The following is a 6,743-nucleotide window of genomic DNA, read 5'->3' on the forward strand; positions in this document are numbered from 1 at the left end:
ACGGAATAGGCTCGAATCAGTTAAACACAGTTTGAATTTGTCATTTGTCACATTAGCAACTGAGTGTTGCATTTGTAGCAGTTTGGTGTAAAGCAGAGGGAGGACACTGTGTCTATTTTTTGCTGCACAGGCTTCTGCTGCTGGGCCCCAACCAAGGATGCCTCCTATAAGTGGCTGTCTGAGATACTGCAGCAGTGGTGACATTTAACTGGAAGACAGTGATTCACACAATTTACTCCCTGGTGACAGACAGTGACTCTTTACACGCTGTCTGAAGAAAAGCCTTGGCCATGAACATGGTTATTTGGCTATGGCTGTTCATCTTGCCAGAGCATGGGTGAGTGTGGAGTACAACTGGACTGTTGGTTCGAGGTTGCTGTTCATTCGTACACCTTTGTTGTCTCCTCTTCGCTGATTTGTATGTGAAAGTGAGAAAACACAGTATGTGAACCGGAATAGGAAGGTCTTGGGTCCTTTATTCTGCAACTTCAGGCAGACATACTACACACTTCTTCTCATAAACTCATCATGTTCAGGCTGCTGAAATTACCTCTTAGTGAGGCTGTTCCAGAATCTCACCAACAATTAGAAACACTTTTCTCCTGATTTCCATCTTAAAATATGTATTTATTTGTTCTGTGCTTATATGATTCTTCTGCTTAAATATCTCTTCTTATTCTGACTACATATGTCCTTTATGCATTTATAGAGCAGAGCACTATCATATGCTCTCCCAGTTTCCACCCAACCAGTCTGCTAAGCTGTACCAACCAACTGTTTTAACATCTATTCCTCTGGTCATCCTCACTCCCTGCACCAATTCTAATTTTATTTAATGTTTCTAGCACACAGAGAGCCAGAATTATTTCAAATAATCTATATTGTACAATGACTTTTATACTTTCCTTTTTTTCTGATTATGCTCCATATGCTACATTAGTACCAAATCTGATTCTTTCACAATTGCATGATAATTATTGCTTACAGGGACTCTCTCATTGAGTAACATACTTTGGTTTTCTTCTCCTTTTTCATTTCAAACCTATGAATTCCTAGTTTACATGAAAAGATTGTATCACTCTTCCTTAAGTGCAACTACATTTTACCCAATTTTCTATTACCTAATCTATTTTAATCCTTTGGTTATCCAGTTCTTCATAATATTCTGATTTGTTGCTCTCTTCTGGTGCAACAATTCTATTTTCTATGTGCAGAATGTATTTCATATAGAACCCCACAAATACACTGTTTACATGATGGAGGGGAAGATTACACACCAAACATCTTTGCTACAACCGTTTTAGTATTGCTTTATTTTCCCGTGTTACTGACAAAGACGGTGTCATGGAAGTAGCTGTACCTTCACTACTAAAAGGAGCATCTGCTTCTGTAATAAAAGGGTAGGCATTTGTCTCTAGAAGTATTTTAGGATACCATTACTGCAAAAGGCTGAGACAGCTCACAGGAAAGCAATATTTTCAAACCCACAGTTTTTCATAACTGACTGTTGGAAAGTAAGAATTAGTAGTTCACCAAAACTGGTATTTTAGAGAACTGAGATGAAGGAACAAATCTGGTTAAAGAAGAGGACCATATCACATATGGAAACTTAGCTGATTAGTAGTGTCATGGAATATGCTTCTATTTCATCAGGAAAACTTTCTGGCGATGCAGAAAGCTCAAATCTAACACAGTATCTGGTGTTCTGATAAGTTTTGCTTTCAGCTGCAATTGCCAAGCCACTCTTTCAAGTCACCATCTGTAGGTCATGCAGGGTACTCCAGAGCAGTCACTGCTCATTTGCCAATGCAAGAAGTCATGGACCACTTACACTGTTGTATCTTCCAACACAAATTTTTACCATCAGGAATCATGTTTTTGGAAAGGGCCTCCAAATTCACAAATTGAGTTTAGCATCCCACCTGTTGTGTTGGTAAGTCTTCATAAAACTTTTGCAAATCGGGTAGTGGCAGAGATGTGGTTGAGTGAGATGGCTAAGGATTGATACCCCTCCCCTGCTGTATATGCAGTAGTGAAGGTCGTGTTTAAATGGGGTCTCCCTGCATGTGTAGTGGAGACACTGACAACAGCGTCACTTCTTGGTCTGCCCACGGCACAGGTCGGCACTTGCAGGGGAGGGACTGCTGGAGTCTTTGTCAGTCTCTGAAGAAAGAACACCCTCACACACTGCTGTGTAAAACTTCTCTCATTTCTTCTAAACTTAACTTCCATCCGTAGTGCATTGCATAGTGGGTGGGGAAAAAAGGGGTGCAGACCGATTAAATGTTCTAATTGGAAGTTAGAGCGAAAATGTACAATTAGTGCCTGGAAGATAGAAACAATGAATCTCGATTTCCTTGAACACTTTCTAATGGGACAGTTGCTAATGCAGCTGCTTTTTCTTCTATGCATGCAAAACTGATGCACTTCTTTGCAAATATTTCCCATTCTCTTTCCTGCCAGTTCACTCCCATTTGTGTCATTGGCAAAACTCCCACTGATCATGCAGGCAGAATGATCAATGCCTTCTATACCTGGATGTTTGTCTTCCTTTTTAGGATATATTTGATTGTTTTTCTTCTTACTAGCTCACTTGTTCTACCTATGTTGGCTTCCCTTCATGGCACTGTCACAAATAAAGATGGTGATTTAATAGAGGTGAGCAAAATTTTGCCTCTGAGTCTTTCTAGGTGGTAAGACCAGAAAAGGAGATAGCTAAACAGGCCATAGTGTGCATTTCTACTTGTATTTAGATTAAGAACTATGTAGAAAGATCTTGGTAGATAGGAAAGCCTAGTTGCTGACTTGTAGGGCTCATGAATCAAACACAAGCCTTTTCTTAGACCCCCAGCATACAAATGCACCACAGACAATTTCTATGTTAGAGCACTCCAGAGGTCCGCAAACCCATCACTGCTAGTTCAAGTCCTGGGAGATGCCTGTCTTTCCTTCCTGGCTATGTCATTCCTCTCCTCTGCCTTGGAGAGGTCATAGCATGCTATTTCAGGCAGTACAGGTATGTTTCTCTTCTCTTCCTTCCCACACCATTTACCCTTCTCAGCCAGGAAATGAACTACATTTTCTCTATTCCTGCATCTTCTTTTCATATTCCCTCTCTCTCTGTCATGTCCCAATAGCTCCACTCCTTAGTGCGGCTCCCCAGGGTGGGTTACAATGTGCCATCCTGAGTGCATTTCTTTCTAAGAGTGTCAGTTTTCACTGGATGAGAGGCAAACACTGAGGACAGAGAAGGATTCTCTCTAGGGCTGTGCAGAACTGTTCCGCCCTTATTTTTATTTAGACTTCTGTCAAATAAAAGCAAGCATTCACTGTCTGAGCTGTGTCCTCCCACTATGGCAACAAACACAGGTCTTAGAGAGGGGAAGGGAAAACAGGTTATGAGAAATCACGTACACAGGACAACGGCCCTGAGCCTGCCTTTCTGGCTCCTTGAGCCACCCCAGCTCCGAGGAGCCGCTGCGGGCTCCCACGTGGCGCGGCGTCTCAGCCCCCGCTCCGCCGTCCACGCAGCGACGGCGCCAGTGCCAGGGAGCCTCCCGCGCCAGCTGAGTCACAACGCTCCCCACGAACACAACCAAGCAGCCCGCTTGCCCCGGCACTACTGAGCTCCTTCGTAATCCTCATCTTCCCCAGAGCTTCCGAGGAGAAAGCCAAAAGAGCCTTCTCCTCTCAGTCATTCTTGGAAGACGGGCATTTGTCCCGCAGAAGCAAGAAGGCTATGTTTCTTTTATTTGCAATTAAAATAGAGTTCTTAAGCACCACATTTTAACGCAGAAGCAAAATAAACAATAAATCAACAAAAGCGTAGCTTGTTAGTTGAGAGAAAACTGCTACATTCTGCCTTTGCTGCTCGCTTTCTGGAATATGAAAGACTCCAGTCAGTTGCTGTGTGCCAAGGATTCAAATAAAAAATACATACATAAAAACAGACAGTTACTTCTAGCAGAAAGCCAGGATTCGTGCTTGATAGGCTCTAGAATAGATATTACTCACTAGTTGCATCTGCTGAAAGTCTGGATCGTTCCCTGGAATATGTCATCTTAGCTCCAAGCCACAAACTGAACCAAGGGGCTTCTCAGGGACTGTGAGCTCATATCTGCTGTAAGGGTGAAGATGGCCACAGGTGCTCGGGACAGCTGAGACAGCCATGTGCAGCTAGAACACTGAAAAATATTAGTCCTACTGCCCGAAAACTGCCAGCAATGACTTGTCCTTCTGGTGTACAGACAATCACTCAGTTTATTTAAATTAGCTGTACACATCTACACGAGCTGCACTTGGCCACATCTGACTTCCCAATCAGTTTGCAGCATGAGAAATTACATGTGGAAAACTGCAAGTGGGTGGCTTATCCTGGGCAAGGGCCAGAGTTGTTGCAAGTGGCCTCAAAAAGCACTGAGTAAACTTGCCATTTCCCTGAACCCTACGCATGTTTCCCCATTCAGTTCTTCTTCTGTCTGTCATTCTTTTGGTGGTAGAAATGCTCCATACCAGATTTCTGCACCTGTTACTCTCCTAAAACACTAGAAATACCTTCCCTTGCTATGAGTGTGACTGTTCACAGTGACAGGAGTCTGCAGAGTCTCAACCCTGGTTAAAAAACACCCACTGTAATTGATAGATGAGGTGATTAACACCAGAAACACTACCCCAGGAAGGGGAAAAAGCAGCTAAATGCTGACAAAATCCTGCCGTCAAATGGCAACCAAGTTGCAGAATATGAGTCTTACCTGTTAATTGCTGTGATTTGCTTCTGAGACAGCTGAAGGTCAGCAAGAAAAAAAATTATTTTTGTTCAGTGGAAAATAAAAGCCCTTCTGGGGTGTAACAAAGAAAATTCTTTTGATTACTCACCTGGGCAAAGTCAGACTTAAATCTCATAATTTTATTTGGAAAAGAGTCCTAATGAAGGAAGGATGTTTAGGCAAGTGGGAAAACAAATCCCTCTTTAGGATTCCTGTGATTTAAACTTGAGTGAGAACTAACCCTTGAAGTCTGGGCAGCAGGAAGTAGAAAAGGCACTGACAAGCAAGACATTTGTTTCTGCCTGACTTATTGTGCTGACTCTTGCAGGGAGCATGGTGACAAGCAGGAAAGACAGAACAGGTGGTCAGATGTTGCCTAGGAATAAAAACAAAATGCTTTTTGAAGAAAGCACAGGGAAATGAGTCAAACAGAAATAAAAGGAAGGTTAAGAAAACAGATCACAAACAAAAATTAAAAAAAAGACCACCAAAACCACTAATGATTAAGAAGAGGGGAAATACCAACAAAATGGGAAAGGACCTACTTACAAATTTACCTGTGGTCCAAGAGAAGAAAATAACTGGACTTTTAGTAGAAGCTGCTCACTCAAGCCATCCATCGGTAAAAGAAGTATCAAGATAGGTCTGTGTAACTTGCCACATCCTCAACTGCCTTCAGGAAATCAGTACATGTCAACTGAAATGACACTAATGGAGCTCCTGGCCCAAAGATTTCAAATGTTTGTGATTAGCTGGCTGTCGATAGATGTGTAACTGAAGTAAAATCCTTCCTTAAGTGAAGCTGCAAGTGCATCATCAAACACAAATCACAATGAAACCCAAAAAGTGGAGGACTTGTCTATGCTGACTCAGTGATGTTTGAGAGATCCAAATTGCTCATGGAGTTTTTCAGATTGGACGGAAAAAATATTTACACCCTGAACTTGAGAAGCCTTGTAGCTTTGAGTGTAAGCAATACTTACATGAAGCTGGACCAGATGATCATCTCCACTTGAATGGTGGGATTATGGTGACAAATAGTCACATCTGCAGAGTCCCTTGCTTCTGTTATCACTATGCATGCTCAAATGTCTCTCAGCAATGAAATTGCAACTTTACATTTGAAAAGCCTTTTTAGAAGGAAAGTAATACGGCATGTGGGAGGTCAGGCAACATATCCAGCAAACGAATCCTCCTGCTCTTATTGGAGGGCAAATGATGAAATATGACAATAAGCAAGAAAGTTGCAGTGGGAAAGGTGAGGGTTGATCAAGCACATTGATTTTGGGGACACTTAGAAACAAATCTGACCTGATGTAAAGCTCCTGTAAAGATTCTGCCAAAGCAGAGTCATTAAATGTGACTTCATCGCCAGTCAATGTTGCCCATTCAGTATTGCTCACAGTGTTAACAACAATTACTTTTCCTCAATACAGAAAATCTAACAAAAGTCTGTTAATGAGGAGAGCGAAATAATCTTCTCTCATTGCTAGTCCACTCTTGCATATATAGGTATATGTTGGTGAGAACATGGGTTGGCAGGCAGTCTGCAACACATGAGAACTTCATGTAATCAGCTCTGCATGTGTCTTGGTTTGAAAGACAGGTGTCTGCTAAGGAAGGCAGGAGCCCCCCTTGGAAAGGCAGATGCAACCCCCCTTCCCTCCGAGTTATTATAATTTTGAAATCAAGGGGCTTTTAGGCAAAGATGTGGAAAATAGGAATAACAGTTCTTTACTATTATATACCTATATGTGTATAACCAGTCAAACAAACAACAATAACCATGGCAGTAACAGCGAACAATCACAAACCCAGTCCCAGCCTTCTCGGCTGTCGGGCCCTTTCCCCTCGGGTGCAGTTCCGCTCGCAGCCGGCAGGGGCGCTGGCGGCTCCCGGTGAGCAGGGCAGGTGCGATGGTTCCCCCGCGGCTGCAGGGGGCGCTCCGGAGCGAGCTCGGGGAGCACGCGGCACCGG

This window comes from Corvus kubaryi, unplaced genomic scaffold, assembly GCF_017639235.1.
Source record: "Corvus kubaryi isolate FWS band 111438036 unplaced genomic scaffold, C.kubaryi_AGA036_p1.0 37398, whole genome shotgun sequence".
NCBI lineage: Eukaryota > Metazoa > Chordata > Aves > Passeriformes > Corvidae > Corvus > Corvus kubaryi.